This window comes from Gossypium hirsutum, chromosome A03 (genome assembly GCF_007990345.1).
Source record: "Gossypium hirsutum isolate 1008001.06 chromosome A03, Gossypium_hirsutum_v2.1, whole genome shotgun sequence".
Lineage (NCBI taxonomy): Eukaryota > Viridiplantae > Streptophyta > Magnoliopsida > Malvales > Malvaceae > Gossypium > Gossypium hirsutum.
Window position 1 is genome coordinate 15,269,409 of NC_053426.1, and position 11,778 is coordinate 15,281,186.

An 11,778-nucleotide genomic window follows, 5' to 3' on the forward strand; every position below is an offset into this window, starting at 1 on the left:
AATAGAAACAAAGATAAAAATAAAAATAATAGTAAAACACGTACGTCCGTGTTCCTCGGGGCGTGTTGGTGCACATGGCTGTGTCATTTTGACAGTTTCAACCACGGGTGCTAAGCACGAGCGTGTTGCACGCCCGTGTTAATTTTTCAGTTTTATCCACGGTGGGCACGAGCGTGCCGACTGCCCTTGTTAATTCATTCACTTCTCCCATGCCCTGTTTAATGTACCCACGCTCGTGCTAATTTCTTAGTTTCGACCATAGTTTAAAGACACAGGCGTGTTGTTCGCCCGTGTTGATTTGGCAGGATTTTCCACAGCTATGTCGCACAGCTGTGACAATGTATCGAATCCCGTGTTTTGGGAAAAATTTTACTCTGCTTTTACACGACCGTTTCGCACGGCTGTGTCTCTGTCCATGGTATGAGCACGGCCTAAGGCACGCCTGTGGGTTAGGCCATGTTCGCCCTTATCAAATGTCAACATTTCCTGCTGTTAGACTATGAATAGTTAAAGAAAAATTAAACCCTATTTAGTGAGGTTAGTGCTTGATTGCCTCCCAAGAAGCGCTCATTTAGAGTCTAAGCTCAACTCTACCTTGTGGGTATGTTTAAGGGAGTTCGTGGAGCCATAGCTCCTCTCTATCGTCTTTGAAATTCTCACCGTTGTAAAATTTTAGGCGATGTCCATTTACCTTGAAAGTGCCTTGTGATTGGTGACTTACCTCTATTGTGCCATATAGAAAGACATTTTGGACTACGAAAGGACTTGACCATCATGATTTAAGCTTCCCTTGGAATAATTTGAGCCTCGAGTTATACAACAGGACAAGATCTCCCACTTCAAATTGCTTGCATTGTTTTAAACGAGCGTCGTGGCGGCGCTTCGTTGCTTCCTTGTATAGGTGTGAATTCTCATATGCATTGGTTCGCCACTCATCTAACTCATTCACCTACATCAACTTGTTTTCACCTGTAAGTTTGGGATTGAAGTTTAGAAATTTTATAGCCCAGGATACCTTGTATTCTAACTCAAATGGTAGATGACAACTTTTTCCATAAATAAGTTTGCAAGGTGATGTTCTTATGGGGGTCTTAAAAGCGGTTCTATAAGCCCATAAAGCATCATCTACTTTCATGCCCCAATCCTTCCTGTTTAACTCTACTATCTTTTCTAGGATACATTTAAGCTCTCGGTTTGCTACTTCGACTTGGTCACTAGTTTGAGGGTGGTAAGGAGTGGCTATTCTGTGGTGAACACTGTATTTCTTATGGGTCTTGTCAAATTGGGAGTTACAAAAATGAGTACCCCTATCACTGATAATTGCTCTAGATGTTCCAAATTGAGAGAAAAGTTTCTTAAGGACCCGTACTACTACTCTAGCATCATTAGTAGGTAAAGCTTGGGCTTCAACCCATTTGGACATGTAATCAACAGTTACTACGATGTACTTATTCCCAAATGAACTAGGGAATGGACCCATGAAGTCGATACCCCAAACATCAAATATTTCACACGAGAGCATATATGTCTGAGGCATTTCATCACGTTTGAATAGAGTGGGACAATAAAAACCTGATTCGAGGATTTTATGTGCTGTCTTATTTCCACTGTAATGTCCTCCAGTCAGTCTTGAGTGGCAATGTTCCAAGATCTTCAATGCTTCTGTCCTTGTAACGCATCTCCTAATGACTTGATCTGCACATATACGGAAAAGAAAAGGGTCTTCCCAAAAGTAGTTTTTCACATCAGTAAAGAATCGCTTCTTTTACTGATGTGTCAACCCTTTTGGGATAATGTTAGCGGCTAAAAAATTTGCAATGTCTGCAAACCAAGGTACCTCAGAATCAGATATAGCAAAAAATTGTTCTTCAGGGAATGAATCATTTATTTCAACGTCATCTAGCTTTTTGGTACTTGAATTTTTGAGCCTAGAGAGATAGTCAGCCGCGAGATTTTTAGCTCCTTTCTTATCCTTAATCTCCAAGTCAAATTCCTGCAATAATAAAATCCATCGAATGAGTCGAGGTTTTGCATCAGTTTTAGACAAAAGGTAGCAAAGAGCAGAATGGTCAGTATAAATGACAACTTTAGACAATATTAGATATGGCCTAAATTTATCAAATGCAAAAACCACAGCTAGCAGCTCTTTCTTTGTGGTGGTGTAGTTTCTTTTGCGGCTGTCAAAGTTTTGCTAGCATAATAGATAGGTTGAAAATGTTTATCTCTTCACTGTCCTAAAACTACACCTATTGCAAAATCACTTGCATCGCACATTAGTTCAAAAGGTGAATTCCAATCAGGTACAATTATAATTGGAGCTTTAGTCAGTTTATCCTTTAAAGTATTAAATGCTTCTAAACATTCCTGATCAAAATTAAAAGGCACATCTTTTTCTAGTAATTTAGTCAAAGGCTTAGCTATTTTAGAAAAGTCTTTAATAAATCTTCTATAAAACCCAGCATGTCCTAAAAAGCTTTTAATAGCCTTAACCGAATTATGGGGTAGTTTTTCAATGGTTTTAATTTTAGATTTATCAACCTCAATCCCTTTACTAGAAATTTTATGTCCTCACACAATACCTTCTTGGACCATAAAGTGACATTTCTCCCAGTTAAGCACAAAATTTGTTTCCTCTCATCTTATTAACACTCGTTTTAAATTTTTAAGGCAAAGATGGAAAGAGTTACCGAAAACTGAGAAATCATCCATAAATACCTCCATGACGTCTTCTACGAGTTCATAAAAAATGGCCATCATGCAGCGCTGAAAAGTAGCATGAGCATTACATAATCCAAAAGGTATTCTACGATAAGCAAACGTACCGTATGGACATGTAAATGTCATATTTTCTTGATCTTCAGGAGCTATTGGGATTTGAAAATAGCTAGAGAGTCCTCTAAAAAGCAGTAGTACATGTGTCCTGACAATCTTTCCAACATTTGGTCAATGAATGGAAGGGGGAAGTGATATTTTCTCATGGCATCATTTAGCTTCCTATAATCAATGCAAACTCTCCAACCTGTGACTGTCCTTGTTGGGATTAATTCATTCTTCTCATTGGCTACAATAGTCATGCTTCCTTTCTTAGGAGCAACCTGCACTAGACTTACCCAAGAACTGTCAGAAATAGGATAAATAATTCCAGCATCTAAGAGTTTAATTACCTCAACTTTAACAACTTCCTTCATGTTGGGGTTCAGTCGTCTTTGGGCTTGCACGCATGGCTTATATTCATCTTCTATTAAAATTTTGTGGGTGCAAAAAAAAGGGTTGATCCTTTTAATGTCAGAAATTTTCCAAGCTATGGCCCTTTTATGCTCTCTTAAGACTTGGAGTAATTCCTCTTTCTCTTTGCGTTGTAAGTTAGACGCAATAACTACCAGTAATATAGAGTTATTTCCAACGAATGCATATTCCAAGTGATTCGAAAATTGTTTAAGTTCCAGTTTGAGAGGTTCTTCAATAGAGGGTTTTTGCTTAAGTTAATCGTTTACCTTAATACCCTCATATTCTGCTGGTCTTGGGGAGGGTTCATTGGAATTCAGTTCAGTTCCTATCTCATAATTATCATCCCCCTCCTCTCCTTAGGCAAGACACAGTTCCAACGTGTCCTTATGTATGATTTCCTGAAAAGAATCTTGAGTAGCATGATCAATAGAGTCAATAAAATAACACGAGTCATCCTGTTCTCTAGAAAATCTTATAGCATCATAAATTTTAAAGATAATCTCTTCGTCACCTAATTTAAGTACCAATTTACCATCACCCACATCAATAACAGCCCTAGCAGTGGCTAAAAAAGGATGACCTAAGATTAAAGGCACCTCAACATCCTCATCCATGTCAAGCACAACGAAATCAACATGGAATATAAATTTATCTACTTTTACAAGTACATCCTCTATAATTCCCCTAGGAAATTTAATAGATCTATCAGCTAATTGAATACTCATCCTAGTAGGTTTAGTTCCCCAAGACCCAGTTGTTTAAACATTTTATATGACATCAAATTAATGCTAGCACCTAAATCAGCTAGTGCCTTATCAACATTCAAACTACCAATTAAGCAGGGAATAGTAAAACTTCCTAGGTCTTTTAGTTTGGTTGGCAATTTATTTTGGGGTATGGCCGAACACTCCTCATTAAGTTCCACTGTAGATAAGTCTTCAAACTTTCTTTTGTTTGTTAGGAGCTCCTTTAAAAAATTTTCATATGTAGGCATCTACGATATGGCTTCAACAAAAGGTAAGTTAATATGCAGTTGTTTAAAAAGTTTAAGGAATTTATCGAATTGTGCATCCATGCGGTCTTTCTTCAAATTTGTTGGATATAGGATTGGTGGTTTATATTCCTTTGGCATTGGATTGTCATTGTTTTCGGGTTTTTCCTCCTCTCATTTGTTTCTTTCAGCTTCTTGTGGTGGCTTCTTTTCAGATTCAGCTAACACCTTCTCACTTCGTAGTGTAACTGCTTTCAAATCTTCTTTTAGATTGGGTTCGGTGTTACTAGGTAAACTTCCTAGTGGTCTTTCTGAAATCATCTTAGCCAGTTGCCCAATTTGATTCTCGAGTCATTGGATCGACGCTTACTGATTTTTAAGTGCAGTTTCAGTGTTCTGAAAATAGGTTTCCACTACTGAAATAAATTTTGACATCATCTCCTCAAGGTTCGGCTTTTTCTCTTGCTGGTAAAGTTATTGTTGGAAGCCTGAAGGATGTTCTGGTCTCTGATTTCCTTGGCCTCCCCATGAGAAATTTGGGTGGTTCCTCCAACCTGCATTGTAAGTGATATTATAAGGATTATTTTGAGGTCGAAGATTATTACCCATAAAATTTAGTTGCTCGTGTTCCATGTTGTGGCCATGAGGTAGGTATTCTGAATTGCTCGTTCCACCTCCATTTGTATTGCATTGCATTACTGGGTGAACCTGTGAAGAGCTAAATAAACCATCAATTTTTTTATTCAAAATTTCTACCTGATTAGAGAGCATGGTGACCGAATCGACGTTAAAAACACTGGCTGCTTTAGTTGGGTTTGTCCTCATGACTTGCCACTGATAATTATTCAGTGCCATCTCCTCTATAAATTCATAAGCCTCCTCAGGTGTCTTATTATTGATAGTCCCACCAGCAGCTGCGTCAATCGTATGTCTAGTCGAAAGATTTAGGCCATTGTGAAATGTTTGAACCTGCAAACATAAGGGTAGCCCATGGTGAGGGCACCTTCTCAAGAAGTCCTTGTATCTCTCCTATGCATCATAGAGTGTTTATAGATCCATCTGCACAAAAGAAAAGATATCATTCCTTAATTTGGCTGTTTTAGCCGGTGGAAAATATTTAAGTAAAAACTTTTGGTCATTTGTTCCCAAGTAGTGATTGAACCTCGTGGTAACGAGTTCAACCACTATTTAGCTTTGTTCCTCAATGAAAAGGGAAACAAACGAAGACGAATGGCATCATCAGAAATGCTATTGATTTTAAAAGTGCCGTAAAGCTCTAGGAAATTCGCCAAATGAGCATTTGGGTCCTCATCCTACAAACCATCAAACTGAACAAACTGTTGAATCATTTGAATTGTGTTAGGTTTCAGTTTAAAATTATTTGCAGCAACAGCAGGCCTAACTATACTTGACTCAGTTCCTATTAAAGTAGGTTTAGCATAATCATACATAGTGCGTGGAGCAGGATTCTGATTTACTGGATCAGCAACTATCGCAGAAGGTAGGGGGTTTTCCTGACTTTCAGCCATCTTCTCGGTTGTGGTGGAAATATCGTCCTCTTGATCTTCCTCTGTGTATCTTAGGCTTCGCCTTATTTCTCTCCGGTTTCTGCGAGCTGTGCGATCGATCTCACTGTTAAAAAGTAATGGACCTGACGGATTTCTTCTAGTCATACACTATAAAAACCTGCCAGAAGCGAATAAACAAAAAATTAGAAAAGTAAATAAAAATTTAAATTGCAATAAAAAAATGGCTAAAGTAATAAAAATTGAGTGTTCCTAATATCTTAGTTCCCTAGCAACGGCGCCAAAAACTTGATGTGATGTGAGTCGTGATAACTTTTATAATTTGTGAATGTCTGTTCTTGAAAACCAACTATTATAATGACAAAGGCAAGCGCACCTTATCGAACAGTAGTATAGCTTATGGCAAGACCGGGATGTTGAACCCAAAGGAACTAAAAGTACTAGTATTAACTTTCTTTTTATTATCTAGCCTAAAAATAAAGGGGTTTGTTTTATCTAAACTAATTACTAAACTAAAAATGCACCGGAAGTAAATTAGGGAAATAACTTTTGGGAAAACTGAATGATTTGGACAATACCTAGGGGAAAAATCCACCTAGACTTCACTTGTTATTGACTCTGAATCAGACGATTTATTCATGTAACACCCCAAACCCAGCCCAGACGTTATGGCCGAACCTGACGTGCCACATTGAAGTTAAAAATCCATGTTTCATTTTAGTGTTTTATAAACTGACTTTTGTTTAGCTAACAAAGTGAATGGAAGTTGGGCACCAGGTAGGAATCCGTAACAAAGAAGGTGAGCCATAAAGGCTGCTTAAGTACCAAGCTCTTCAATTGGATCCAATCCTAGACATGCCGACAACCATTGCCACACTTGGTTACAACAAGTTGAAATTTCTTTGACAAATCGATTCATCGTGACGTCATGTTATTTTGAAAATAAGTATCGTTTTAAAAACGTGTCCTAAGTCTAGCCCATTTGAATTATTATCAACCAATTTAAAGTTATAAAAAAAGAAAAATAAATAGAATAAACCCAAAAAAAAAGAAGTTAAAATGACCTTATTACAATCCAAAAATAAATAATAAATAAAGTAACCTAAAGAAACCAGTCATTTATTTTAAAAGCCCAAAAGCGATCATCGTGGCCACTCTGAATCCCCTCCGGCTCTAAGTCCCCATATCAAGACCCATCTGCAAGGTTAAGGAAAGGGGGTGAGTTTGGAAACTCAGTGTGTAACAAGCCCCTTTCAGAGCCCAAAACAATATCAGCCTGCTGGGCCTAAGCCCAAATTCCATCTCAGCACATACTGGGCCGAAGCCTTTTCATATTTCATATTACTGGGTCGAAGCCTTCACTATAAATGGCATGGTCCATAGGCCCATTTCAATATCACATGTAATGTCAATGAAAGAATGCAAGCCCATTTGGGGAGACTACTCGACCCACCATCCGCTACTCTCCACCCGTACCAACCAAGCTCTCCATGTGGGGAATAACTCAACCCACCCAACCAAAACTCTCCACTGGTAGCATAGCTGCTTTATCATATAACTGGAGGCCTAGCCTCTTTTAATCACTGGGCCAAAGCCCTTTTGATAAACTGGGGCAAAAGCCCTTTTCGGTAAACTAGGGCATAGCCCTTTTTGTACTTCCTCCATCCATATAATAATCCAACCTAATGCATTTATGAATACATCATGTGCATATCATACATATCATGTGCATTTCGTACATATCATGTGCATATCATACATATCATGTATATCAAAATCCCATGTTTCATATTTATAATTAAACCTAGGGGGTATAATGGTCATTTTCACCTACGGGCAAAACAGTCATTTTCATATTATAAAGGTAATTTTATAATTTTACCAAATGTTAGGGTTTTCCATTTCATTAACAGTTACTAACAGTTCATGTGTTTAAACAGCGATTCTGGCCCATTTTTAACGAAACCGAGTTATTTGGCCAAAAACCCTTAATGGGCCCTACATAGCCGAATTAGTCATCTAGGCCCATTTAGCCTATATTCCATAATGGTATTACCAGTATTAACGTGCAATTTAACAGGATTTCATTTCCTACCAAATTTACCCAAATGGGCCCGTAAGCCCATTGGGCCCGATTTCAGCCCCTCGAGGCCCAACTTACCGTGATGCCAAAAACCGTGTTCTTACCGGTTCCAACGATCTCAATCATCAACTTAGCGAATCTAACTAACCAATGAGCGTTTGCTTGCTCACAAGTCCTCGAAATGCCAGAATTTCGGCATTTCGGCTTTTCGGCATTTATCGATTTAAGCTACGAAAGAAGGTTCGTTACACACCTGATTTGCGATACTCCTTGACGAGATCTCCTATATGATTTCTCCTATAATCAACCGTTTATAGATCAGCTCATAATAATTAAACCAAATCGAGAACCATCCATTATCCACACTTACACATTCGGCCACCAACCATAATGGCCTTAGAATCCATACCTTTGCCGAAATTGATGACTAGATCTAGTCACTCCAATGATCCAAGCTAATCCAAGCCGACACTACACCTTGCTGCTCGTCCACTAAACAAACCATAAAAAGATTAAAAGAAGAACCCAATCAGGCCTATACCCACATTCGGCCACCTCCCTAAACTATAGGGGTTTCGGCTTTTGCCAATAGTTACTATAGGAATCGTTTAGAGTTTGGGCACTTACCACAGTCTCTCTTCTTGAATCCATTTATGCCTAGAAGATAAGGGAATTGACCACCAAAAAGTGAAGAGAAAATAGAGAGTTGCTGGTCAACAAGGTTTCGACACCACCTAGCCTCACAGGTTTCGGCTTTTGCGATTTTTTCGGCAAAAGTGGAAGTAAGGGAAAGAAACAATAAATGAATAGAGGAAAGTAGTAGGCTGGTTTGGAAGAAGGAAAAGGAAGAAAAGATGAAAAGGAAGGGTGGTAGATTCGGCTAGGGAAGAAGAAAGAAGAAAAAGAAGACTAATCCTATGGTTACGAAGAAGAAAACGGCACAACAAGTACCCAAGTGCCGAAAATCCCTAACTAAAACCCCTCTGCCGAAATCCCCTCTCCATACCCTCCAAACCGGCTAAACTCTATCTCCTTCTCAATCCCTAAAATCTCTCCCCTTATCCCTCCTTAATCTATGCATTTGACTGATTCAAACTCCCTCCCACAGAGTTCTATTCGGCTACAACCCCTATATGCTCAAAGCATAAAAATTAGCATCACATTTGCCATCACAGAGAATCGAACCCAGGTCTTCCCCCAACCACTTACACGCCACCTTCTTAGCTTTCTAGTGGCGTCACTTATCCACTTTACCAGAGGCTCATTCGAGATACATTTTACCCACAAATTTTAATAAGACCACCTATCCAAGGCCCCTAACTTCTTAAGTCCAAAATTCAAAAATTCTACCGGGTTTTGGCCAACACATGGGCCTTCCATAAGCCTATTTACATACTCAAATTATGAATTTCACAACTAAATACCAAATTTTAAAAACTTTACCAAAATATTGAGAATCGCGATAAAACCCGAAAATCAGGATGTTACAACTCTACCCTCCTTAAAGAAATTTCGGCCTCGAAATTTACCTGATCCAAACAGTTGAGGGTATTGCTGACACATTGCCTCTTCGATCTCCCAAGTAGCTTCTTCCTTACCATGGTTCCTCCAAAGTACCTTCACTAATGGGACTGACTTCCTTATCAACATCTTGATGTCGCGATCAAGTATTTGCACAGGTTCTTCTTCGAAAGTCAAATCCGACTGTACTTCGATTTCTGCAACTGGCACGATATGAGTTGGGTCAGAATGATATCGTCTTAGCATGGACACATGAAAAACATCGTAAATATGATCCAGCTCTGGAGGTAACTCTAGTTGATAAGCCACCGGCCCTATCCGCTTAACAATTAGATAAGGCCCAATAAACCGTGGACTCAGCTTGCCCTTCTTACCAAATCTCAATATCTTCTTCTAGGGTGAAACTTTCAAAAAGACCATGTCCCCAACCGCATATTCTATATCCTTACGCTTCAGATTGGCATAAGACTTTTGTCGATCCGCTGCCTCCTTTAACCGATTCCTGATCACCCTAATCTTGTCTTCAGTATCTGTTACCAACTCTGGCCCAAGTACTTGCCTTTTCCCCAACTCTGCCCAACAAGTAGGCGAACGACACCTTCGCCCATATAGTGCCTTATAAGGAGCCATCTGAATACTTGCTTGGTAACTGTTATTATACGCGAACTCCGCCAATGGCAAATAGTCCTCCCAACTGCCCCTAAATTCAATAACACAACCTCTCAACATGTCTTCTAGAATCTGAATGACCCTCTCTGACTGCCCATCTAACTGAGGGTGAAAAGCCATACTGAAATCCAATCGCGTTCCCAATGCCTCATGCAACTTCTACCAAAACTGAGATGTAAACCTTGGGTCTCGGTCTGAAATTATCGATACTGGCACCCCATGCAACCGCACTATCTCCGCCACATACAACTTGGCCAGCTTCTAAAGTGAGTAGTCGATTCGGACAGGTATGAAATGGGCAGATTTCGTGAGCCTATCCACAATTACCCAAACTGAATCCTTCTTGGAAGGTGTCAATGGCAACCCACTTACAAAATCCATAGTTACCATTTCCCATTTCTAAAGTGGTATCTTTACCGGCTGTAACAATCCTGAAGGCAGATGATGCTCGGCCTTTACTTGTTGACACGTCAAACATTTCCCTACAAATTCGGTCACTTCTCGCTTAAGCCCAGGCCACCAATATAGCTCTCGCAAGTCTCGATACAACTTACTCCCTCTTCGATGCATAGCACAAGGTCCACTATGTGCCTCTTTTAAAATCATTAATCTCAAGTCAGAGTCCCTCGGCATACAAATTCTTCCTCGAAAACAAAGAACCCATCATTATTTAACCCAAAATCTGGATTCTCCCCCTTCTCAACTTGCTGAAACCGAGAAACCAATGACTCATCCTCCAACTGTTGCTTTTTAATCTGCTCCACCCAAGTCGGTCTCACTTGTAACTCTGACAATAAGCTTCCATCGTCATACAAACTTAAACGAGCAAACATTGCCTTCTATTCCACCACAGTCCTTCCACTTAACGCATCAGCCACGACATTTGCCTTACCTGAATGGTACTCAATCGAACAGTCATAGTCCTTTAACAACTCTATCCACCTTCGCTATCTAAGATTCAGCTCCTTTTGAGTTAACAAGTACTTAAGACTCTTGTGATCCGTATAAATAATGCATCTCTCCCTATACAAGTAGTGTCTCCATATTTGAAGCGCAAAAATCACTGCTGCCAACTCCAAGTCATGCATAGGGTAGTTTACCTCATGAGGCTTAAGCTGTCGCGAAGCATAAGCGACCACTTTACCCTCTTGCATCAACACGCAACCCAAACCTACATGTGACGCATGGCTGTACATAGTGAAATCCTTACCAGACTCTGGCTGAATCAACACTGGCGCTTCTGTTAAACCCTTCTTCAGTTTCTCAAAGGCCTCTTGCTGCTTATTCGTCCAAACAAAAGGTGCTCCCTTCCTTATAAGTTTCGTTAACGGTGCTGCCAACACAGAAAATCCTTCCACAAATCTCTGATAATAACCTGCCAACCCCAGAAAACTCTGGATTTCTGTTACTGACCTCGGTGGCTTCCATTCCAAGATTGCCTCAATCTTTCAAGGGTCCACCTTGATTCCCTCAGCAGACACAACATGCCCTAAGAAAGTGACTTCCTTCAGCTAAAACTCGCACTTACTAAACTTTGCATAAAGTTGCTTGTCCCTTAGCACTTGCAGCAGAACACGAAGATGCTCATCGTGCTTCTCATCCGTTTTCGAATACACCAAAATATCATCGATAAAAATGACCACAAACCGACCCAAGTACGGCTGAAACACCCGATTCATTAAATCCATGAATGCTGCCGGTGCATTAGTCAAACCAAAGGGCATAACCAGAAACTCGTAATGACCATATCGAGTCCTGAA

At 39.8% G+C, this 11,778-nt stretch overlaps 1 non-coding gene across 1 annotated transcript; it reads left to right on the forward strand.

The window, feature by feature from the left end:
* Positions 1-5,204: 5,204 nt before the first annotated feature.
* On the forward strand, positions 5,205-5,311 carry LOC121226538 (small nucleolar RNA R71). The gene has a single exon (XR_005924314.1). It is a non-coding gene; the product is annotated as a small nucleolar RNA R71 (small nucleolar RNA).
* Positions 5,312-11,778: the final 6,467 nt, after the last annotated feature.